We start from the raw sequence: 25,942 nt of genomic DNA, 5'->3' as shown, positions 1-25,942 counted from the left end.
CCTGGTTCTGTGTATTTACTGCAGACCTTCAGTTTGTAGCCCCAACAAATGAGAAATAAAATTATTTCAATCAAGTGTTGATTTGGGTGTAGTGAATTGTACATCAAGTAGTTTACTATTCTGCATGAACATTTTGTCTGGGAGGTAAAAGGTTTTTAGTAGTAAGAAATCTGCCACCTGCTAATTCTGTTTATTCCCTTATTATAAATATAGCAATCCATTTTATCTTAAAGACACTATAAAAATTAACAGTCATGTGGGAGAGGAGCCCACTCCCTTAATGGTGATGTTGAGCATTTCTAGTCCGTGGGTACTTCCAGGTGGGTGGAGCAGGGACGGTGCTCACGTGACTAGGAGGGACAGGTGCCCTGACATCTGGCTTTGAGGTGCCCTCTTACCTCTCGCTCTGGTCTGTGGCCACAGGATGGGGAATACTCGACGGTCTTCTACATTGTGCGCAGCTGAAGAGCCGGGAGGAGAGGTTTGGACTTGGAGTCAGAAGACCCGCATTTGAACCCGGACCTTCTACTTCCCAGCTCCTGACTTGACTTAACCTGAGCCCCAGTATCGTCATTTGAAAAATGGGGCCTGTCTTAACAGATTTTTGGGAGATTTAGATCTGTGGACACGTGGTAGAGTGTTTCCATATAGGGTAGGGATTCAGAACTTTCACACTAATGATGTAACCCTATTCCTTGACCTTGGCACAGCACAAGTCCTTCCAGGGGCCTGAGAATTTGCTCGCTGAATTGGAGATCTGGGCCCTTGTAGCTTGCTCTGTGTCTCTGGATGAGGGGTGACCACTCCAAGGCAGCCTGGGGTGTCAGGAGGGGGGATCAGCAGACAGCTGTTATGGACATATGCTGCCCTCTGGGCAGCCTTGTTTAAGATGAGCAACCTTGGGGCTCAGTCCTGGTTGCCTAGGGGTTCTCAGGGCTTGTGCCACACCCACTGCCTCTTAGTCCTGTGGTGTGAAGCGGGGTCCGTAGGCACAATTGTGGGCATTTTCCTCCTCTTGATCCTTATTGGTTTTCTCAGAGGCTGAGCAAGTGGGCTGTTGATGGTGTGTTATTTTTCATCCCTTGGATTCATTCCCCTGAGCTATGATGATTGTGTAGGGGGGACACCTTTGCACAGAGCCACTCAACTTTGCTCCCCGGGTCAGGTCACCTCTGTCCTTGGGAAGGATGAGGAATAAAGCGGGCTCTTCTCAGTGACCCAAACTGCAGTGGCTATTTTAGGGGAGTTCATAGATTCATGGTCAAGGGCCACAGGCTTCCCAGGAGAGCACACGCTCTCTGAGGACCCCTGCATCCCTAAACGCTGGTGGCTTGGGGTCTGCTTCACCGAGGAAGAAGCCCTGTCTCCTTCCTAAGGCCCTAGACCTTCTGCAGCCCCGGCTGCGCAGTGAGCAAGCTTGGGGGGCTTCCCTCATGGGCATTCCAGGGACCGCCGGCAGAGCGGAAACGTTCCACTGAGTGCGGGCAGAATCAGCAGTTGGCTATTTCCAGATTCTTTATTTCTGTTTTTCTTTGTGGCTTTGAGCCGAGGCTTTCTGAAAAGGGAAGCCCTTCCTCACGGAGGTTTTAGTAGCTCAGTTTTTTAATGGAAACGATGGTCACCCAGCCAGCTGCTTCCAGAAATAAGCAGACATTCCCCTTCAAATAGGGAATAGTTACTCAACTAAGACATAACAGTTGGTCATTAAAATTTTGCGGGGACTTAGTATAAAAGTCTCATTTATGACTTCCGGTTAACGCTTACTGAAAATATTTAAAAGCCAAAGGCAACATAGGCTGTTACAAGCCATTATTTTTGAACAGGGCTGGTGGGGGTGGGGCAGGTATCGTGGAGCCCACTGTTCCCCTTTGCCTTCGTGATTCCCTTCATATGTAACCTGGCAATACCTCTCCAATGCTGTTCTCCGGGGAGGTCGGGTCCCCAGTGGCCTTTCAAGATAACCTGGTAACAGAATGGAAGAGTGTTGAGTGCAACAGGGATGTCTTGTTTCCTTAGCACTGGGTTTTGTTAGAGATCCTCACTTTGAGTGCTCTGTGAATCCTGGAGACAAGCAGGTGTGACAGCAGGGGTGAATTACTATACAGGAGAACGAGTGCATCTGTCTGTCTGTCCATCCATCCACAATCCCTACGTGAGTTCTGTACGACATGGTGGCAGATTCTAATTTGTCTGACAGGTGGCCCTTTGGGACGGGTCTCTGGATAATGAACCTGGCTGTCCAGGTGACCCTGGACACTTTCTGGTGGTAGGTCTAGAGCCCTTTGTGGCTCTCACTTTATAGCTACCAGAGTTCCCGACTGTGCAGAGTTAGCAGAAATGAGAAGGAGCCAAGAGCAGGCTTTCAACAAATAGTCCTGGGGAATATAATAGAATATTAGGCAAACTCCTCCCACACAGCTACAGGAACTTAAGCAAGAGAGAAATGATTATTTTTACCTCCATTCCTGCACTGGCAAGGTTGGTGTAGGGAGAAGAGTGTCACAATGGTGCTTTTCAATTAAAGACTATTGTGCAATGTTCTTGGGAATGGCTATTGTCTTTCCCTCCTCCCCCCTTCGGAAAAGGCTTATATAAAACAGGCACGCTCCTTCTCTAATTGTTGGATTTGCTCCCTCATCCTGACACTGCTGCTTTCCCATCTTGGGCTGATGAGAATGAGAAATTACCACCTTGACTCTAAGCAAGTTGAAATTGTAAAGCGGCCCTCTGCCTGATTATATAAGCTTTCAACTACCGTACCTGAAATCTTGTGTTTACCTTGCTGAGAATTCTCTTAATGAAGATACACATTTCTAAGCAGCACGGACCCATATGTTTTTATTATGTAAGCTTCAATTATTGTGATGCAACCCATTAAAAAAAGAAAAGAATGGTGTTGATTAGCTCAGCTCTCCTTTGGCTTTCTGGGTCAGAGAATGATTAGAGGTACACCTGCAGAGCCCCCTAGAGCTCTCCTCCTGGAACTTGACTGCCCAGTGCTTCAGCACCAACATCTTCTTCCTGGGGATGCGCAGGTGCACCCTGGCTCTGTGGTCACCCCCACTCTCCAGGTTGCAGAGGGCAGGTGTCTGCGAAGGCCTGAGAGAGTGCTCATGCGATTCAGAGGCATGTCCGGGAATACAACCGAAGTTGATTGCGATGGGCTTTGCGGTCTGGCCATCTTCTTTCCCAGAGTGCAGCTGGCGTGGCCTTTGGAGGGGACTTTGTCTTGTTTTGCATAATGTATGCGCTGGTTTCTCCTTGTGGCTCATCGCTCTGTCCTCTTCCCATAGCCAGACTTGTGTGATGTGCACAGCTCGGCACGCTATGTGGTCCATTCCGGGTTTCCAGCCTCCTCTGCTGTAGACAGCTGCTTATTTTGTGGCCAGGGTGGGCGCTGGGAGAAAAGACTGAAAGGAAACTCGACCCGTTGAAACAGATCTAGGAGAGTGGCAGATAGGCCTCCACTATCATTATGCAAAACATCGAGGGCCAGAGTCACAATTTATTGTGTGATTTATGATGGGGCCGTCGCGCTGCCTCCCCAGCGTGGTAAATACTCTGTCGGCTGGGAGGCTTAACATGCCAACAGCAGGTTTTCCGCCAGCCCGAGGGAGGATGTCTTTTGGAGACAGAACCATAAATTAGCACCTTCGCTTTACCTTAGCTAATGCGTGGAGATGCATAGAAATCAAAAAGTTTGAAAGCAGTTCTGTAGCTCTGCTGCTGGTGGTGGGTGGGAGCAGGGAGGTCCTCCTCACTGCTCAGGGGCTCAGGGTGGTGTGTGGATCCAGCAGAACTTGGGCTAAAAGCAAGTGCAGCCCCGTGAACCTTCTGAGATGCGCAGGTGGGATGGATTGTCCAGTCTGCGTATCTGTCCCTGGGTCCCAACATTGGCTGTGGCTTGTGTTCTTAGGTCTCTTTAAAAATAACTTCGTCAAAACTCTGCCCTTGTTGCTTTCATCTTAGGCAAAATCTGGGCACAGGAGTAAGTAATTTCCCCAAATGTGCAGTCCCCCTTCCAGAGCTAGCCCACATTAGCTAGCAGGGGTGAGTAGGTGAGCAGTCCGGAAGAGTTTATTTTTGGAGATAATGATTATAAGCAACTACAAATAAAAACATCTTGGTGAATGCAAGGGGGAAAATCATTAATTTCTGTCTTTTAAAATATTCCCCCCCCCTTTTTAAAAACAGACTGTGTTTCCTAAAAGGCATCGTACCTATTCTTAATTGGGTGAGCAGATAAAAATACATACGTCTGTATTTCTCCGATTCCACTGCGGTATGCTTTTGTCATTTAAGTACTAAAGCAACAATTAAAGACACGGTGAGGACTCCTGGCACCGAAGGCTGTCAGGGAGACCACTCTGTGTGACAAGGGACACATTTTAGTTTCCCAATAAGGAAGCTGAGTGTTCTTGTGTTCAGGTCTGTTGCCTCTGTGACTGCTTTTCTCTTTGCGCCGGGGGAGCTGAGCTCTGGTGGTCACGGTGCTCAGCTCAGGTCTGTCACCTCCTGGTTGGTCATTAATTTTCTTCTTGCCTCCCTCTGCTGGCCCCTGACTCCCTCAGGGACATGCTTCACCAACCCTGGCAGGGTGTCACGGTCAGATCTGCGAGACCTCTGTGAGGGTGTGCTTCCCGAGGTCAAAACCCTGGTCACTCCCATGTAGGACACTTGTGCCAGCCTTATGCCACTGGTACTGTCTGGACCCTTCTGCAGCCCCTTCCTTTGTTGGCTTCCCTCCATCCTCATTCTGGGGATACAGCTGAGTTCCCCGCCCCCTACAGCGCAGAGAGATCCAGTCCCACCTGTGACCATGGGCTGTATGTTAATTCTTGCCCTCCTGGACCCTGCTATGTTTTATTTATTTATGTAAGTGGGGTCTTACATTCTATTTAAACATTTTCCTTCTCTGGAATTCAGAGGGCAGGAGGACCATTGTCAAACATTTTCTCTATCTCAGATGTTAGACGAAAATTGGGGTCTGTTTTCTCCCTTAGATAGAGAAAGGTGTGATGTGAGGTCAGAGACGGTGACTTTGACTGTTTATCCTTTGGTTGGAAGTGGACTTGGACCCTGGAGTGGGAAGGTGAATGATATGAATGTGTTTCTGAAGGAGGAAATGGGATGTGTTGGTTCTCTGGGCCTCTGCTGAGACGCATGACCTCGGACTGGGTGGCTTAGAAAAACAGATTTATCTTCTGGCCGTCCTGGAGGCCGGGAGTCTGAAATCAGGGTGTTGGCAGAGCCATGCTTCTTCTGAGACTCTGGGTAGAATCCTTTTTTGTTTCTTTGTAGCTTCTGATGGTGACCTTTGATCACCTACGCAGCGGTAGCCTTTGCACCACTCCCATATGTGACTCTGAGGTCACATGGCATTTTCCTTAGGTGTCTCTCTCCTAGAAGGACACCATTCGTACTGGGTTAGGACCTACTGTAATGACCTCGTCTTATCTTAACTACATCTGCTAAGACCTTGTTGCAAGTAGGGTCACGTTCACAGATACCAGCAATTAGGTCTTCCACACAGTCCTTTTGGGGTGACAACATTCAATCCATGATATCTGGAGAGAAAAACAGCAAGGGACCCTAAAATAGTCTGATGGTACAAAAAGGGGGAAAAAAAGGATAAGACAGATTCTTTGCCCTCTTTAGAGTTTTGGGTTGGGTAGGAAGATTATGGGAGGTTGTTGGCTGTGTGTCATTCTTTGCAGAAATGCTGCCCTGTGACTATCCCTGTTTCCTTTCTCAATAAGTGAGGGGATCACTGTGTTTCTGTCTGTGACATGGTGGTGAGACTGCGGGGGAGTGAGTCTGATTGCATTAATGAATAGCTTGGAATAAACCCTTTCCAGGTTCTGGGCACAGTTGAATGCAGGAATTGGCCTGGGTGAGTACGGCATCTGATTAAGGGAAATACGTGTTAAAAAGAAAAAAAAAAGCAACCAACAAAAAAACGTAGACATACACGTGGTTGAGCATTTTGTGTGTATATATTTAGAATGTGTGTAGTATCTCTCTCATGCTCCTTCCACCTGGGAATTCTTAACAGGAATTAGGCCCAGTAAAATGTCCAGCTGGCCCTGTCCCTTCCCTGAAGTCCTGTTGGATTTGGTGAGACTGGAAGAGAATGTCATCACTGTGCCAGCCAGCCCAAGATTTGGCCAGGTGTCTTATACGTCAGGACCAGACACCTGCGTTCTACTCTGATTCATGCCCATGTTTTTTTGGTGGGGGTGGGAGCTGTCTGACTCTTGGAGTTTCTCAGCATTGGCTCCTTTTAAGAGACTTCAGCTTGGTCTCTGCCAAACTAATTAACTCGGACAACTTCTTTCAGTGCCGTGAGCAAGACTGACTTTGGTAAGGCGTGTTCTTGGCCCTCACGGAGTTTATATATTCTAGCGGGAGGGATGGCATGTTTATATCTTTTGCACTAATGACTCATTCCTTAGACTGTCTCAGGTCCTGGACCAGGCAGCGGCTCTGTCCTCTGGGAGCCCTGCAGCTGGTCCAGCTGTATCTGCTGTCCCCTGCGGGACAATGAAATCTCCACCCTAGAAGCCAAGTGTTGGGTCAAGGTGGGAGGTGGTGTTGGAGATGCGCCTGGGTAGAAGAGGAGAATGTTTGTGGTTGCAGATATCATTTTGTCACCCTTGGACAGAGGAGATCCAAGCGAATAAGATGTCAGGCTAACGTGGCAAGCATCTGGCTGGGAGAGCCTCCGTAGGTGGGATGGGACTGGGAAGCCTATTACCGAGAAGGGGCAGGCTGGGAACACGGCCACAGCCACATACAGGGGCAGGTCAGGGCCAGCACCAGAAGCTGGGCTCCAGCCAGCGGTGTGGGGGCGGTCTGCACCTCTCTGGCAGGGCTTCTATCCCTCCCGCCAGCTTTGAAGCGGTGCCCTACAGTGCTTCCTGAGGCCACTCTGCCAGCATATGGAAGGAAGAAGCATCAGGGCATCTTCAGACCCAGCTAGAAGCAAGCGTGGCTGCATGGCATGGCATAGCCACAGGGCTGAAGGACGCTGGCTGTCCCAGAACGCTGTGCTCACCGGGACGTGGGCAGCGGAGGTGGTGGAGGTTGTGGCGGGGGAGGGGGAGCTGTAGCATCCGTGCACAGTGGCACCTCTGTGTTCAACCTCTCTTTTGAGTTCTCTTCAAATGAGATTTCTGCAAGATGAGCTAAAATTAGGAAAGGTCCTATCATATTTGACTTCTTCTTCTTCTTTTTTTTTTTTTTCAAACCCTTTAGCTTGGCCTCAGATGTATCAGTTCTGGATAACTTTAAAGCTGGTAACAGGACAAACTGTGTTCACACACAGGAAATGTCTCCAAACAGAAAGTGGGCGTGCAGTTTACAGTTTGAAAATTGGATGGAGGCCATTCAAAATTCCCCTCCTGTTCTCCTGGAGAAGGACTTGACAAAATGCTGAGGGGGGCATTCCTCCTTGGAATAATCATAAGGGACCAGAGGGAAGCCATCTTCTGAGCAGAGCTAACCGGCTACTGGGATGAGGGGGCTGGGGGGCACGTGGGGCATTTCCTGAGCTGCGTGCCCTTCGACGTCATATCCTGTATACAGGGCATGTGGAGTCTGGCCAGAATGCCTCTGGCCCGTTGACCCACACCTGTTGCCCACAGATAGCTGATCCAAATGTGGGCCAAGACAGCTCAGGAGCCCTGGGTGGCCTCATCACTTGGCTCTACTGTTAACTTGAACTTCCAAGTTCATGCTTGTTGCTTTTGTCTTCATATAGAGGGCTTACTGGTTTACTTATTACACAAGAACTACATGTGTTGAAAATCTGGAAAATAGAGATAAACACAGATACAATTAAAAAAGAAGCAGCAGCAGCAGCATCCATAATGCCAGGACCTGGAGATACACTCTCAACATTTTGGAGCCCGTGCTTTCCATCTCTCTGGGTTGACCTGCATTTCTTTGTGACTTTGGGGACAGAGTACAGGTGACCCTTAAACAGTGTGGGGTTTGAGGGCATCAACACGCACCTACCTTCCCCACTATGGAAAACCTGTGTATAACTTCTGACTCCCTCAGAACTTAACCATTCATAGTCTACTCTTGACCGGAAGGAAGCCTTACCAATCATTGAGACCATTGGTTAACATATATTTTGTATGTTATATGTATTATATACTGTATTCTTACAATCAAGTAAGCTAGAGGAAAGAAAAGGTTATTAAGAAAATCATAAGGAAGAGAAAATACATTTACAGTCCTGTACTTTCTTTATGGGGAAAAAAAAATCTGGATATAAGGAGACACGTGCAGTTCACATCTATGTCGTTCAAGAGGCAACTTTAGTAGAGGTTATTGGCTTTGTGAAGTCCATGTCTACTGTGTGTTAATCTGGTGTGGCTTTGGGCCAATGACTTTACCTCTCCATTGTAGCCCTAAGATTGGCATGGTGTTCACACCTATTTCATACTAAATGGGGTAATCCAGAGTGCTTAGCCTGTGCCTCTGCAGTATGTTACTGTTGTTACAAATTATTATTCTTCTGTAATAAAATCAGATCACACTGATTCCTATTCTGTCAGAAACTTACTCTTTCCACTAAACCACTGGGACTATTTTTCTGTAAAATCAGATGTTCATCTTTGGTGTCATGGTTATAAAGGAAAATGACCCTACTCTTTCTGTAAAAACAATACCTATTCATTATGAAGAATTTTGTTTATTACTTTATTTTATTTTTAAAGATTTTATTTATCTATTGAGTACATGAGTGGGGGGAGGGGCAGGGAGAGAGATAATCTCAAGCAGACTCCCTGCTGAGTGCAGAGCCTGATGCAGGGCTCAATCCCAGGACCCTGAGATCTGAGTCGAAATCAAGAGTCAGATTAGCCACCCAGGTGCTCCCACTGTGAAGAATTTTAAAATGAAGAGAAGTCCAGATAAAAATATTTTAAGAATTTTCAAATTTCATTCAGATATAATTGGCTGGTGTTTGAGGGGTGATAGTTAATGACCTTCCTCTGTTTCCCCTCTCCCACCAATTAATAATTGTGTAGACCTATTAACCAGCCACAGGGGTATACAAATATCAGCTTGGAGTTTGTATGGAGAAATTTAGAGTTTGAGTGACAAAACTTAGTTTGTGGCCAGATTTGCGCTCCTCGTTACTTAGCTGCTGGTCAGAATGATAGGCTGTCTGTCTCTGCAGGGGTGCACCTGCTTGGGTAAGCTTACCTCCTGGAGGGGCAAAGAATGTGTGCATCGTGAGGACTGCTTATGGTAGGCGGTGAAGAGGGAGAGGTTGGGGCAATCTTCTAGGCTTCCTTTCACAACTTGACAGATCAGATAAGTTTCTCTAGTCACCTTTGGGGAGGACTGGGTGAGGAAGTCAGAAGAGCAGATGGTTTTTCTTTGTTTCTTCCAGAAAGGAGAGGGTCTTCCTCTACTTTGGATCAAGGTGTGGGTTTCGAGAAGAGGAAAGAGTAACGCGCCCTTAGAATTATCATTAACAATATATCATTTCAGAGTTCTTTCTGTTCTTCCATGGAAAACTGGCGGGCTGGCTAGATATGCTTTGTAAAATCTATGTTCTTGAAATACAAAGTAGAGAATTTAACTTTGCTCAAATTTAACAGAAGACTTAATTAAAACTCAGAAGTCCCTGCCTTCTCTACCCTTGAATGTTGCTGTAGAAGGGTCCAAGGCCATCCTGCTTTGTCTTCCTGTATACATTATGTGCTCATAGGTAAGGAACTCTTTCGTGGTATCTGACATAGAATTTAACAACAACGTATATAACTGCCACATGAAGTGTGTCATATTTTTGTGGCACTCGGTGTTATCTTTCAGTCCACAGATTCAATTCTTTATTAGTCTCAGGAGAATTTTCTTATATCATCTCGTTGACCTTTCTTGGTTCTCTGCCATGAGTTCTCTGCTATAAGGACACCAGTTATTTATATGTTGGATTGTCTTTGAACTCCATACTTGTTTGTTTTTCTTTGATTACTTGGATCTGTTGTTTTTATCGATATTCACTGTTTTTATTTTAGCTTTCCTGTAGTCAGTGAATTGATGCGAAGCCATCTTTCTTTGGTTTGCTGTAGATTTTACTTTATGTTACTTTTCCAATGTTTATTTGGCCACCAATTAATTTCCTTAGGTCTACAATCTCATTCTATTTTTTTTTTTTTGATTAATGTTCCTTTGAGTTCTCACTTTATTGCACTCATATTCATATTAAGTTCTATGGCTCCAAGATCTTTTGAGGGGAATTCTCTTCTTGGGATCTGTTTTCCTTTAGGCCGAATTTTTTTGTCTTTGATACAGTGTTTCATTTGTCCTTTCCTCCATGATTCTGTGTTTGTAGAGACCAGGCCTTTTTGTTTGCTTTTTTTTCACTCTGTTCTTGCCTGAGTATGTCTATGCAAATCTCTCTTGTTCCGTGTGTGGGTGATTTCTTGATCTGAAGCCTCTCTTTTTTGCCCCCTTACTACGGAGTTGAAGAATGATGGCTGGCTTTTTGTTCGTTTGGTGGCCACGCTTTCTGCACCCTGAGGACCTACAGAGCATATGGGGCTGGCCAAGCCATAGCAGGTGGTGTGTAGGGTGCTGACTAGTTGTGGCTAAAAGATGTTGGCTTGATGGTTTTTACTTCTAGGCTGTTTTTAAGGTTATTTTAGGTGGGTCCAGCCTTCCCATGTGGGAGTACACACTGCCTGCCCTTGGGTAGTATTCTCTGGCCTCGGATCAGCCCCGGATTTCCATGTGTACTCCTGGAGCCTTCACTTCCTTCCAGCAGAAGTAATCCGCACCATGGTTCATGGCCTCTTCATCCTTTTCTGCCTAGTGGATGCTTTCACTACTCCCCAGTCAGAAAAAAGGAATATATTGATAACTACTCATGCTTTTCTCCAGATTTGGTGATATTAATGAAAACTTTCCAGATTTTTATTTAGCCACTGGTTCACCATCCTGAGGGGGGTGGATACAGGATTATGAGCTTTGCTATGCCATACCATTCTGTTCTAGAATCTTCTTTTACTTTCCCTAGCAGGCAGTATTTGAATTTTAAGACATTGGGTTGCCTTTTTTTTTTTTGACTGGTGATCTTTAAACTTTTCTGCTTTAAACATTTTTTTTTTTTGGTTAAGTTTTGAAAGAGTGAGATTTTGTGCAGAAGTTTGTACCATTTTAATTGAGAAGTACCTCCTATCACTTTAAATGTTTACATAATATTCTATTGAATCTCATTCCCATATATCTGTTGATAGGTTCTTTTACTGCTTTGTTTTGCCAAAAGAAGTCCAGATTTCCTCATTACTTTTCTGTTTTGCTTTTTTAGAATCGTAGTGTAGGTTGATGAGGTTAAGGGGATGATCATAATTGTGGAGAAAGGAGTGTCATTTTCTGAGGGTCTTACCTTTGCCAAGGGCATGTAAATAGTCTGATTCGATTCTCACAACAACCTTGTGAGTTAAACAGCATTGTTTCTGTTTTCCAGATCAACAGATGGGGGCTCAGAGAAGTTGAATACCTTGCCCAGAGTAACACAAGTAGTGTTTGATCCTGGGTCTCTCCGCTTTACCTTGCTCCAAAATCCCTTTTCTTTTCTCAGACCACATCTCCTTAAGAAATCACAGCTGGGTGGAATGCTTAAGCATGCTTTTTTCGTATCATATAAACATGTTACTACTTATAAGAGAAAACTGTTCTTTTTTTCTTTTTCTTTGTTTCTTTTAAACTGGTAGGGAGTGTTGAATGCGACTTCACTGGGGCCAGAGAACCGTGTTATCTGTCTCCTTTCGCCCTGAGTACAAAATGGCATTTGCAGGAGATGTGAGCTCTGAAAATGAGGCTTTGTACATTCCGTGCCTTGTCACAGGGCCCTTGCTCTGGGCATGTTGTTACCTGTGTGCTCAGTCCTCAACTGCATTTCTCGCTCTGAACAGCCAAACACTCAAAAACAAGGGCCATTATGTAATAATCCTAACAGCCCCCACAAAATTACAGACTACTCCATGCCTGTGTGAACAGACACTCTAATTAATGTTTACTTCTTCACCAAACGGTCATTTTTCAAGACCTTCATACAAAAGCACATGTCCCCTCTTCAAAAAGTATTCTGCAGCACTCACCGAGAACAACATTTTGATATTTACTGAAAGACTCCTGATTGGGAGATCATTTATTTACTCTGGGTCTCTGTTTTATTGTCCAAAGTGAAAATAACAATGCCTGTTCTTCGCATGTGGAATGTTGAACGAGTGTCAAAGTGTTGTCGTGGGTTATGTCATTTCAGCCATACGGCAGCCCAGGGAGAGCAGTGGTGCACTTGTGACCCACTTTTAACATTTAACTCTTTATTATAAGTTCTCAAGCAAGGCAGAAAGATAGAAATTATAGTGCAGTGAGTAGCCATGTACTTACCAGGTAGGACTGAGCAGTTGAACAATTTGTTGACCAACACACACACACGTGCACATACACACACACACACACACACACACACACATACACCTTTTTTAAACCACCTTATAGGAAACTATAGGAAGAAGGACATGTCACACCTAACTATTTCATTATGGCTCCTCATAACATATGATCATTTCCTTATGAAGCCACAGCCCCATTACCACTCCCAACAAGGCAACTGTTCCCTCATTTGAACTAATACCTGCCACATATTCAACTCTCTTCAGGTGTTCCCAAAATATCGCCATTGGTGTTGCTGTTGACATCCATATCTGTCCTTAGCTCAATCTCCAGAACATTCTACTTATTTTTTATGCAGCCAAAACCAGTGAAAAGAGCCTGCATTTCATTTGTTAGAAGACTTTTAGTCTCTCTGTTTCTTCTTCTTGGTTTTTAAAAAAAAAAATTTTTTATTGTGGTAAAAAACACATAACATGGAATTTAACATCTTTAACATTTTAAAAAAGATTTATTTGAGAGAGAGAGAGAGTGGGAGGAAGGGGCAGAGGCAGAGGGAGAGAAAGTCTTAAGCAGGCTTTGTGCCGAGCGCAGAGCCTGATGCAGGGCTCGATCCCACGACCCTGAGATCACGATCTGAGCTGAGACTGAGAGTTGGACGCTTACCCCACTGTGCCACCTAGGCACCCATAGCATCTTTTGAAGTGTACAGTTCACTGACATTAACGACATTTATATTGTGCCACCATCACCCCTGGCCATCTCCAGAACTCTCCATCTTGAAAAACTGAAACTCTGTACCTGCTAAACAGTAACTCCATTCCTTTCTCCCTTCTGGCCTCTGGCAGCCACCCTTCTGCCCCCTGACTCCATGGATTTGACCACTCTGGATGCCCCATGTCCGTGGGATCATACAACGTTTGTTCTCTTGTGTCTTGCTTGTTTCACTGAGCATCATGTCTTCCAAGGGTCATCTGTGTTGTGGCCTGTACCACAATTACCTTCCTTTTCAGGGCCGAGTAATACTCCACGGTATGTAGGTACCACGTTTGGCTTTTTCATTCATCTCTTGATGGATGCTGGGTTGCTTCCCCATTTCAGCTGTGATAAGTCATGCTGCTGTGAATGTGAGTGTCCACCTTTCAGCCTCCTTTTTTTTTTTTAAAGATTTTATTTATTTATTTGTCAGAGAGAGAGAGCGCAAGAGTGAGCACAGGCAGATAGAGTGGCAGGAAGAGGCAGAGGGAGAGGCAAGCTCCCTGCTGATCAAGGAGCCCAATGTGGGACTCGATCCCAGGACTCTGGGATCATCACCTGAGCCGAAGGCAGCCGCTTAACCAACTGAGCCACCCGGGCGTCCCCTTTTCAGCTTATTTTAATCTAGAATAGTTCCTCCCCTTTTTCCTACTGTGTCAGCTTTCTGAAGATGTTAGTCCATGTGAAGATGTTGTCATCTTTGAAGACGTTGTCATTTTATTTTATCTGATTATTTTATCTGATTACTCCCGGGTGGTCTGATTGGAAGTTCATTTTTTCTTGATTGGATTTGTTTTGTTCAGACTGGAGAAGGGCTGAGGCATTCCTTTAAGTACATCAGGTTAGACAGCTGGCTGATCCCTGTTTGTGATGCTAAGGGTGACTGCTGGGTTGATGCGGGCTGTGATGACCAGACCTCTCCATATGAAAGGGACATTCGCTCCCTTGACCTTGGCATGTAAATCTCTGTTGTTACCCTTTTAACAGATGAGGTTGTTGCCGAAATTCTGAGTAGGTGGTAACTTGCTCACCAATAATCATCATCTCTCCTGTTTCTTGAGTGTTTGCATGTGCTGGGCACTGATGCAGTCTGTGACACATATTATCTCATTTAATTCGTCAGGTTGTCCCCCATTTTGCAACTCAGTGTTGGAGTCCCTACTTGCCCTTCTGTTATGAAGACCCACTTTGCAGACCCCTCCCCTTCCTGCTTTCCTTTTCTTTTACTGCTCCCGGCCCTTGGTGGGTCATGTCTTTCCTGGCCAGGCTGGCTGGTTTGATGTGGGCATTGTCTGTCCAGTTTCTGTGTCCACGGTGGGGAGGACTTGGCTTTGGAGCCAGGCTGCCTGCGTTCCAGCCCCGGCTCTAGCCCTTGTGTGTGACTCCGGGTGGGTTCCTCCTCCCCCTCGGGACTTCACTGTCCTCATCTGTCACTTGGGCATGATAAGTGCCTGCCTTAGAAGGTCCTCATGAGTGTGAGTTACCGCATGTGGAAGGCTTGGTGTGGTTCCTGGTACATAATAAATCCCAGCCTCTTTGCTGTCACCCCTTCCATGGGTCCCTGAAGACACTTCCTCGGGCTTTTTGCCTTGAGGGCTCTGTTGTAATGCCCTGTGGAGAAACTCACTGCCGTAGTCGGCAAATCTGGAGGAAATAGAGAGCAGTGACGCAAGTTCTAGAGCAAGGACCTGCTCTAGACAGTGACATTCTGTGGGCCAGATCCTCCTTGTGGGCTGTTTTTTTTACATCATGCTGTACTGGAACACAACCATGCTGGTTCATTTATGGATCCCTGTTTACGACCACTTTGGCATGACGACAGCAGAGCTGAGTAGTTGTGACAGGGACCACAGAGCCTGCAGAAGCCTAAAAACACTTATTATCTGGGCTCTTGCAGAAAAAGCGGAGAGACCCCTGCCCTGGAATCCTAGAGTTCTGAGAGCTGTGGTTTTTAATGGTTGGGTCTTGGCTCCCCAGAGAAGATGGTGCTTCTGGTGAATTCCTACCTTCAGCTCTCGCTCCCAGGGATGCCAGTTCCCATCTCTGTAGTCTTTTTACCCAGAGCCCAAGGCTGACTCCTTCCTCTGGGCAGGTCTCTCCTACTGACCTTAGGCAGACCACCTAGGTGCTCACAAGTGTTCTCGTAGCTGGGTAACATCTGGGGGTCCTGAAGCTCCCACATTGGAGGTTCCTGTCCTTGGGGTCTTGCCTCCGAGCCAGTCAGTTGAGTAGGTGTGCTTATGTTTTGCATGACATCTTCTAGATGACCCCTGGGGAGTTCCTTTGTACCACCCCCCCACTCCCACCTACGGCAAACCCTGTGTGGTTCTCATCTGTGGTGGAGGGGGGTGAGGCCTTCCCTCTCTTCGTATTCCTGGCCCTGGAACCCTAGAACTGCTAATTGTAGATATTGTGCTTCTGCCAATACATTTGGGGTCCTGCTGTTTGACCCAAATGGAACTGATTCAACGCCACTGAATGAGAAACCTCATTTCCATAAGCCACTTCTGCATTTGGATGGCAACACACCACTTTCCTCAAGTCATTTTCTCTTGCGTGTGGTTTATATTACTTGATTTATTTCCTGGTCTTTCAGATAGTTTTTATTGATCTGAGGCATGAAATTTAATTCTGATGTGGAAGAATCTTTTCTTCTATGTTGTCCTATCTCCTAACCACTTAAATCACTTATTTAACATTTTTAATTAATTTGGCATGAAGCCTCTGAAAGCGACGATGGCATTTCTCCTTGTATATATTTTTAAATTTTGATAACCAAGCCCTGGTGTCTTCTCCTTCTCTTTCCCTTCAGAAATTGAGGATACTTGTATTCTGTGACACCGACCATATTCATCAAGACCAGTTCATTGAGTGTCTGTGATTTGCCAGGTCCTCTTCTAGGGCTGGGGACAGGACATTTACCAATATGCACAGAAATCTCCGCTCCGAGGGCCGTGGCCGTGCTTTTCGCAAAACCTTTGCAAATGACAGCAGAGCAATGGCTGAGATTCTTGGCAGAGTGAGTACATGTGGCTGAATGTGAAAGGTCCCTTCGTGGGGCCCGGGAGGAGGAGGACATTGGGGTGGACCCCACAGAAAAGGCAGGGTCATCAGCAAAGGGGAAGATGTGCTGTGGGAAGAGGAGGGGTGATATCTGAGGGTAGGGCTCCGGCCAAGGCAGACAGGGGAAAGATGGGAGCCTCACTCGATGGAGGTGGCAGTTAGGTCAGGAAAGGCCTGGAATTCTAGACTCAGTCTAGTAGGCAAGAAGGAGTCATTTTAGGGTTTTGCAAAAAGTGGTGGGACCTTTGGAAAGAGGTGCTTCAGGACGAGGGTAGCTCAGTGAGCCTTAGAGGAACCGGAGACCCATAGTCATGTCTGATTTTGCAGCTATAAGTTGGGGAGGAAGGCGTGTGGCTGGGCCACCTCCCCATCCTCTATGCCTGAGGTGACAGGGTCATACAGAGACTGTCCTGTCGCAGAGCTTGACTGAAACACAGAAAACTGTGCTGAGAAAATGGGGCACAATCTAGCAGCCCAGAAATCAAACCTGCGTCATGTGAGATCTTAAGCAGGGTACGGGTTTGGGCCTTTTCAATCGGCTGCACGACTCCTAGTCCTGGGTCGTAAGCCAGAGGGATAGGAAGAAAGCAGCTCACTGGGTGTTTGTAGGACACGGTTTTACCTCCTGGTCTTCTATATATCGGCTTCCACAGTTCAGAGATGAAATGATGGAACTTCTTGACGCTTCTGTTGAATCTGTTAAATGTTAAGTGTTCAGAATGACATTTTGACAGGGGCAGATCAAACACTCGGTTATGTTTTAAAACCAGACTCTAGTTTTGTGTCAAAGCATCCAGAATTGTCACCTTCTCGCCGCCTTCCTTACCGCTCAGAATGTGGGTTTTCATGTCCAGAAAAACCCTCATTCACCACCCCCCAGACGAAGAAATAACGTGTCATCACTAAAAAGGGACCCACGCTTCACCGGAAGGAGAGAAATGTTACATTGCATGGAGATTTTATCATTTTTTTCTTACCTTTAGGAAGTAAGAATTGAGACTCTTCCTCATTAGTGTGTTCTGTTTCTCTCGTGAACAGTTGTGTTCTTTCTTCCTGAAATAGCTGTTCTCAGTTAGGCATAATTACCGCGTAAGTATAGTGTAGGATACGTGACTTTGTTTGGAAAATCTGCCTGTGACGCGTACCTGTGCCGTTGAACACAGGCTTTTACCCACATGCAGTGAGTTGGGCAGCCACGTGTCCCGGGCAATCATGAAATTCGATAGGGCTGCTGTTAACACAGAATTGCTGTTAGCATAAGGGCTCTACTAAAATATTTATTGCTTGTCCCTGAGCTGGAGCCACGTAATGCAGGTACATTATACATCACCACTTATGCTGGGATATGCTTAGTTTCTATCACTTATTTTGTCTGCCTTTTTTTTTTTTTTTAAAGCCACCATCTGCATTTTCCACTTTGAAGTACATTAGTTACTATGGAAACAGTGATGTCACTGGTGGGGGTGAGGGTTAGTAACATCCAGGAGGACAGTAGGAAATCATTTTATTTAATGGGTTGAAATTTATAGGACACTTGGGGAAAATTATAGGTATGTTTGGGAGAAGGGTGTGCTTATACAATTAGAGCTAGCCTGATGTGTGTGCATGTATCAAAAGTCAGCATTTGTGGGTTTTTTTTTTTTCTTTTTAGGTTGCAAACAAGCACATGCCTGAAAATTAAGATAGATATGCAAAGGGAAGTAAAAGAAAGGCCAGGGGGCTGCCCAAGGTTCATGGCTCAGGCAGACGCATAGAGTTCCCTCCATAGGTGTGGTTTATATAAGTAATGGCACATTTTCCTTGTCTAAAAGTACTGTTTAGGATAGGTCTTTGGCTCTCTGAGTGACACTCGTGTTGTGGGCAGTGGTGGATTAATTCTCATGTGCAGCTAGACGCTTAACAAGATCCCTTGAAAAGGTGTGGCTGTCCCAGAAGCTTCCATCTTGTGCGTGACAGGAGAGGCGGCATCTGGAGTCTGAGGGAGGGTCCCGGATACCTTTAATAAATAGTGACCAAGGGCATCTGGGTGGCTCAGTAGGTTAAGCCTCTGCCTTCGGCTCAGGTCATGATCCCAGGGTCCTGGGATCGAGCCCCACATTGGGCTCTCTGCTCAGTGGGGAACCTGCTTCCTCCTCTCTCTCTGCCTGCCTCTCTGTCTGCTTGTGATCTCTGTCTGTCAAATGAGTAGATAAAATCTAAAAAAAACATGCACAAGGGGCGCCTGAGTGGCTCAGTGGGTTAAGCCTCTGCCTTCGGCTCAGGTCATGATCCCAGGGTCCTGGGATCGAGCCCCGCATCGGGCTCTCTGCTCGACAGGGAGCCTGCTTCCCTTCCTCTCTCTCTGCCTGCCTCTCTGCCTATCTGTGATCTGTGTCTGTCAAAAAAATAAATAAAAAATTAAAAAAAAAAATAGTGGCCAGGGCGTTGTGCAGAGTGTGAATGAAGCTGGCCCGTATTGTCTTTCAAAACTGCCCTCTCTCTTTTTCTTTTTAAACTTAATTTTGAGGTAATTGTATATTCCCATGCACATGTAAGAAATACTACAGATGGACACCGGGTCTCAGGGATAACATTGTGGGTAACTGTAGTATGTTACCACAGTCTGGAAATTGACATGGATCCAGTCCGCCAGCAGACTACTGCAGGTTTGCGTGCATTCCTTTGTATCTGTGTGTATTTTGTCTTTGTTGTTTCATCTCGTGGGTAGGTTTCATGTGACTGCCCCACAGTCAAGGTATAGAATGGCTTCTACCTCCTGGATCTCTCCTGCTTGCCCTGCTGTGGCCCCCCCTTCCCTGCCCCCAACCTCAGGCTGTCACTGATGTGACTTACATCTGGGTCGTGCTGTCATTGGAAGAATGTTATGAACGTGGAATCATTTCTGCAGTCCTTGAGGTTGTTTTTTTTTTCACTCAGCAGAAACCCCCAGTTGTTCATGTATCCTAGATCCCTAGGATTGCTAGGCGATATTACTGAGGGATGTTTAATGGTGTGGATATACTACACTTATTTAAACAAACACTCCTTGAAGGACATTAGGCTGTACCCATCTTTTCAAAGAGAAGGTTCTTGGGAGAGAGTTAGAAGGGGTCCCAACAGCGCACCATCAGTGATCACTTCAAAAGGATCCAGTCTCTGACTTGTTTTCTTTTTTCTGGAGTTTCGCAGTAGGGCTCCTTCCAGAAGCAGGAAAATTTTCCAGATTATTTAGAAAGAAGGCAGGCAGGCAGTGGAGAGAGCTCACTGCAGCCCAGGGGAGCTGGCTAGCTAGCTGACGTTTCTCCTTTCAAGGGTGGGCCTGGGTATCAGATATATTTAGTTTGTTTGCAGAGGGGAGCAGAAGCACTGGGTGCTTGGAGACCTGCACTAAAACAGCTTTATTTCTCTTCTGGGAGTTGATGGAAGAAGCTGCTTTCTGTTTTGGATAAAAGGAGCTGTAACACCAGCGGCTCAGCCTTCTTATACCCCCTCCCCCAATTCCTTTTGGGGAAGATCAAAACCTAAACTCTTGTTCTGGGACAGATCCTGGGTTTCATTTGATTTTCATTTCGAAAAGTGTTGCACTTGGCCTTAAAAAAAAAAATACGTGGGATAGTTTTGCCAGTCACGTGACAATTTAAACACCAAATTCCTTCTCGGAGTGCCTACTATGGGGCTGCATTTCTGGTCCAAGGTTCATCGGAAGAGGCCCAAGCTTCTGGACCCCATGATCTGATGCTGTGCTTCCCCATCCAGAGACTTTCTTTACCTTGTGTTTTACGCAACCAGCAGACTTTCCCCTTATCCTTTGCCATTTAAGCTACGGACCTAAAGAAAGGAAGCAGTTTTAGCATTAGGACTGGAGGTTTAAAAGCCAGGAGAAACGTAGTGTACTGGATCAGAAACTTCTAGTACCAACCCTTGTTGGTCAGAGAGTCCACGCAGGACTTTTGGTTTGGGCTGAACAACTAATGTGAATCCCTGTGGAAAGAGGTGTCCTACATGGGAAACAGAAACATGGGCTTTTGGCTCAGACTTCAGGAGATGGTTTTCTTAGCATAAAGCAGTGTGATTTCTTTGTCTGGCAACCTCATCATCATTTTCTAGCACTAACCTGGGGTGTCGTGCTCGAGTAGGGTCACCCTGTGCCCTCCCCATGAGCATCTTCCTCGCCTCTCCTTGGCCAGGTCAGTTGCCCTTCTCCTGGGGCCTCCTTTGCATTTGTCCCTATTCTGACACCAAACCCTTGAAATCACTGTGTTGAAGGACAAGCAACTTAATTCTAAAGCAGCCTGGGATGCCAGCTTGTGTGCGGTGGCATCTTACCCAAGGACAGTCCTCTGTTGCCTGCAAGGAAGGTAGTGCCCTCAGGCATTATGCTGTATGAGAATCGCTTAGCCCAAAATCAGGTTTAGCATCAGAGAGGTACATGTCCAGGAAGATGGCATACGCTTGGAGGTGGGCTGGGAAGTTCACACCTTCCTTCTTAAGCATACTTTCAGGATGTGCCTTTACGGAGTGGAATTGGGGATAAACCATTCACTGTTTTTAAATAACGCATTGTTGAAGGTGTGCATTTGCTTGTCTCTGTTCACAGCACCCACTGCAGGGTTGAGGCCACGGAGCATTTGGTTAATATCTGCTGAAGTAATGAATGATCAAGCAGAGAGATGTGAACTTCACCAATATGGGATGGATGTGGGCACTTCCACTCTCCCCTCCCCCAGCCACCCTTACATTGACTTTTCAGCCGTCTTCCAATTTGACCAAATATATGCAAAAAGTATAACTCCATCTAAGCTAGTAAACGATGGCCCAGAAAGAAGTGGAAATTTCTTTGCAATCGGGTGTCACCTGGTGTCCTAACGAGCTGTACTGTCATCTGGTTCTTTAAGCAGTTGGGTGGGCTGCCCTCCTAGTGCCTGGCTTGTAAGGGAATACAGCACGTGGGCCACGAGCCACAGCACGGCCCGGGCTGGCGCCGTTTTGTGTAAGCGGGTGAGTGGCGGGGACCTGGGAAGGGGCCAGGCGCTCTAGCCATTGGATTCCAGGCCTGTCTGTCAGAGCATCTTAATCTTCAGGTTGCCAAAATGCTTTGAGGCTGGTGGGTAATAAAATGACTCCCTCTTCCTACCTGCCGCCCCCGCCCGCCCCCCATTTTGGTGGTCGCCGAGGTGGTGTTAGCGGCAGGCAGTAATGGCCTGGGTTTCCCTTCCATCACCGCCTGGAACGCTTACTTTGTGAAATTGGCTTATCCTGAAAATGAAGAGAGAACTGTGGTACCCAGACTCTAGCCAGTTTCTTCCCTCTTTCCGGTTTGCCCTTTTGCTCCATCAGCTGAGGCATCAGAAGGAAGTTTAGAAATGCTAGGGTTCGCAGTAGGAGAGGCACCTCTTGGGGACCACAGTATATCCCTTCTCCGCCTGGCCTTCTTGTTGGGGTGCTGGGGCCAGTGGATGATGGGCTGCCTTGCTTTGGCATGCGGGGGCATTTAGAAACTGCCATGTTGGGGGCTCCTGGGTGGCTCAGTGGGTTGAGCGCTTGATTTCAGCTCGGGTTGTGGTCTTGGGGTCGTGAGATTGAACCCTGCTTTGGGCTCCGCGCTCTGCATGGAGTCTGCTTGAGATTCTTTCTCTCCGCCTTTTCCCTGTGCTCATGCTCTCTTTCTCTCAATAAATCAACACACTCTTAAGAGAAAAAAAAAAAGGAGGCCATCACATCTTCAGTATTCTATCCCCTTGCATTTCCTTTCACGGACAGTAGGTTGTGTGGGGATTTCCCCTCTCACTTATTTGTAATTATCTTACTTTAAGCCATTATATACCCTTACGAGTTGCCATTGGTTATCAATTCCAGGTTGTGATTTATCGCTCTTAATAATGACTCAGGCGACCTTTTCACACTATTCACACACTCATCATTATTGCATGTGTTCTGTTGGTTTGCGTGTAGAAATTTTGGTTCCACCTCTTTTTTTAAAAATATTTTATTTGTTTATTTGATAGAGAGAGATCACAAGTAGGCAGAGAGGCAGGCAGGCTCTTGCTGAGCAGAGAGCCCGACGCGGGGCTCGATCCCAGGACCCTGAGATCATGACCCGAGCTGAAGGCAGAGGCTTAACCCACTGAGCCACCCAGGCTCTTTTTTTAGACCGAGTCTTATTGGTCATATCCCTGAGAACAGTGTGCGGAGATACCACTTCTATTTAGCTCTGTGTGCTGTGCCAGGAGCCGGGTTAAATGCTGTTCACGTGTCGTCCACTGAGCCCTCCCAGTGATAACACGCACAGAAGCCTTGCAGACACTGTAGCGTCACATAAAGTTGCATTAATGATCAAAATTGTCACAATGCACGATAAGAGTAGTGATACTACCTAACGCTGTTCTAAGGTTTTTTACATGTATCAATCTGTTTAATTATCTCAAAACCTTGTGTAATCAGTACGACTATTGCCTTTGTTTTACAGATGGAGATTTTGAGTTTTGTTTTTTTTTTTAAGATTTTATTTTTTTATTTGGCAGAGAGAGAGAGAGAGAAAGCACAAGCAGGGGGAGTGGCAGGCAAAGGGAGAGGGAGAAGCAGGCTCCCTGCTGAGCAGAGAGCCCAATGTGGGGCTCGATCCCACGACCCTGGGATCATGACCTGAGCTGAAGGCAGATGCTTAACCAACTGAGCCACCCAGGCGCCCCAGATTCTGAGTTCTTGCGGGGTCAGGAAATGTTCTCAGCGTCATACAGCTTGAATGGCTGTCCTGGACACTGAAAACACACGTTCCCATTCCAGAACCCCCTTTTTTTTTTTTTAAAAGAATAAAAAGCTGCTTTAAAATCAAGAAACCATTATTAATGTTCTAAAAAAGATTTATTTATTTGAGAGAGAGTGAGAGTGTGAGTGGGGGAAGGGGCAGAGGGAGACCCAAGCAGACGTCTTGGTAAGCACAGGGCTCGACGTGGGGCTCGATCCCAGGACTCTGAGATCATGACCTGAGCTGAGATCAGTAGTCAGACGCTCAACTGACTGAGCCACCCAGGCGCCCCTATTAATTTCTTCAACAGAGAGTATGTGAATCACTAAAATCAGGAATTATTACGAAACGTCTATTTTCTAGTATTAAATGGGGTTTAAGTGATTTCCACAATTTGCATCTTTCTAGAAAGCTCCGATAGTTAGATTTGGGTTCTAATTTTGACATTTCCTTTTTTAAATCATCATCATGATTTGTTCAAATTTAGCACTTTCTGAATACCCACTTTGTGCCAGGCCTTGTACTGAGTGTTTCCCACATATCGTCTCATTTAACTCTTGAAATAGCAAAATTCTTTGAGAGCTGAGGAAACACCTCCACAGAGGTTAACTCATCAGAACCTCTCCAGACTGCCTGGGTTCAGCAGCTGGGGCCCTCCTGGCATGTTCACCTGAGTTCTAGAACCATAAAGTCTGGTATCTTTCTCCGGCGCATTAGGAAAGCTTTCTGGGAAAAGGTGCCGTTATACGGGTTGTCTAATTCTTGCTCATTTAGTCGGAAAAAGCCAACCCATCCCATGTGGGGGCCCAAGAAGGAAGTGGCTGGTGGAGGAGCACACAGGGGTATCGAACTTGCCTTTCCGCTCTGAGTCAGCTAGGAGGTGGGTCCTCATAGAACAGAAGCTATTTCCTTCTTTGCCCCTTTGTATTATCACTGGACAATCCCAGAGCCGGCTCTGCCTTTTCTATTATTGCTCCCTTCTCCAGGGCTCCCTCCCCAGAGCTCACTCCCGAGGGCAGGAGGCCGGTGCTGTCTTCTCCTTGAATGAGCTCAGAGGGCAAGAGCTTCTCAAGGGAAGGCACAGGACATCAGAGGCTGGAATACCCTTTTCAAAGCTGTCCTGGCTTCCACGTCTCCGGTAGAAGCTGGGCAGACTCCACTTTCTTTTAGCAGCCAAACACCAGAGTGTCTGAAATCTTATATGTTCCAGGAAGAGGGAACCTTTCTCTGCTGGGCAGCCGGGTCAGAAACGCCCAGGGTCTTCCCATAATGCTGAGACTGGGCCCTTGTTTGGGTTTTAGCTTTTGTAAGATATCAACCCTTAAACTGCTAGGATGGCCCTTGGATATGTGCATCCATATCTGTTCTTGATTCCGTTCACAATGGGCAGTTTGGAGTAGATCCCGACTGTGCACAGCCCTACGCTGTCTGAACTGATGCTCACCCCCTCTTTTTACTGTGCTGCTAATGTAGGGGGAGGTAGAGAAAGGCCCCTCTGGGCAGTGACATTTGAGTTGATTTGAAGGAAGTATAGGATTGAATTACATAGCTATTCAGAGCAAGAGTGTCTCAGACAGAGGGATTAAGAAGTGCAGATGGCCTGTGGTTGAGGCGTGTGGTGCTGTGATTAGGGTATAGAAAGGCTAGTGAGTCCCTAGCACGGGGAGCAAAGGGGAGATTGGTAAGGGATGAGAGCAGAGTGGCAGCTGGAAAACCAGATCTTGCTAGTCCAGATCCCTGTGACCCAACATAAGGCTGAATTGATCCCTTTTAAGGATTCTTTCGGGCTGGCAAGGATGATCAGTCCATTTCTCCAGTGCCCCTACTAGCCTCTGCATGTTTGCCTTTCCTTCAGTGTGTCCTTGCTTCCTTGGTCTCTGTTAACTGTGCAATGGGGACGTGTTCCCTACAGTATTAATATATTGCACAAAAATCCATTTTCGAAGCTGGAGGATTGTGTCTTTTTTCATGAGCGAACTCTTACTAATTGAAAAATGACATTAGAGCCCATCTCCTATGCTTCTCTTTTAATTAAGAACCCCCCCCCAAAACGTGCAGTCCTGCTATTAGATGAGATCCCTTTAAGCCCCTGGCTTCCTCGTATGTGGGGTGAGGGTCTGAAGTCTCCCTCTCTGGGGTCCCTTTGAGAGTATGAACATGGACACGAGTGATTTCCAAAGAGAGATGTTCTATCCCATGTCAGTATTGTTTCTGCAGCGTGACCCTGTGTATGCATTTCCTGACCAGTGAATCCGGAGGCATTCGGCATCCTTACGTTTGTGGCTCTGTTCTTAGGACTTTACACCGATGCGGTCGATCTGAGCGGTCTGCCTTAACTCCAGATGAGCACGAGGGTATGACATGATGGCACTTTGCGGATTTTCTGTAAAGTTGGGAAAATGAGGGATAATGGGTATTTAATGGGTCCCCAAAGATGACAGGTGTGGACAAGTGCTTACGTCTCCCATTTCTAATCCTGCAATTTATGTATTCTTGTTCAGAACTAGAAGCTTGGAGCTGAGAGAATTCTACTTATAGCTGGCAGAGAAGGACTGGGAGGGGAGGCAGGGGTGCAATTTCCTTCTTTTTCCTTGTGCCTGTGTCACCAAGACTCCGTTTCCCGGTGGAAGCCTTGCCAGCCTTTATGGCCCTTCGTGAGATGTGCGCGTGCGGGGTGTCATTTTCAGCGTCAGACGCCTACTTCCTCAGTGCAGGGTCATGCGTGGGTTTAGAAATGCCTTTGAATTCGGAGCTCATGTAGAACGTGCTCACGCACAGAGGATATTTTTGTTTTATTCTTCAATGCTTTCCTGTTCTCATTGAGAATATTGTCATCCGGTCTCCCTTCCCTGCACCGTTCCCCTCTGAGTGCAGGAACGCCTGAGCCATGTCCCGAGTTTGGCTGTGCCCCTGCCCACCCAGCGCCCCCAGCAGCCACCCTGAAGGTTTTTAATCAGGGTCCTTCGGCCGGCTGGCTGAGAT

The 25,942-nt window shown here is 46.5% G+C and overlaps 1 protein-coding gene and 1 long non-coding RNA gene across 7 annotated transcripts in view; one reads left to right on the top strand and one right to left on the bottom strand.

Moving 5' to 3' along the window:
* SLCO3A1 (solute carrier organic anion transporter family member 3A1) overlaps window positions 1–25,942 on the top strand; it is a 300,076-nt gene that overhangs the window by 6,413 nt on the left and 267,721 nt on the right. The window lies entirely within an intron of this gene.
* LOC116857903 lies at window positions 8,871–20,926 on the bottom strand. The gene is made up of 3 exons (XR_004380831.1): window positions 20,752–20,926; window positions 19,702–19,704; window positions 8,871–8,885 (listed from the first exon to the last, which is right to left on the bottom strand). It is a non-coding gene; the product is annotated as an uncharacterized LOC116857903 (long non-coding RNA).

Source organism: Lontra canadensis, unplaced genomic scaffold (assembly GCF_010015895.1).
Source record: "Lontra canadensis isolate GAN:19392208 unplaced genomic scaffold, GSC_riverotter_1.0 scaffold128, whole genome shotgun sequence".
In the NCBI taxonomy this organism is placed as follows: Eukaryota; Metazoa; Chordata; class Mammalia; order Carnivora; family Mustelidae; genus Lontra; species Lontra canadensis.
The sequence above is the reverse complement of the archived record's forward strand: the minus strand, read 5'-3'. Positions and strand labels throughout refer to the sequence as shown.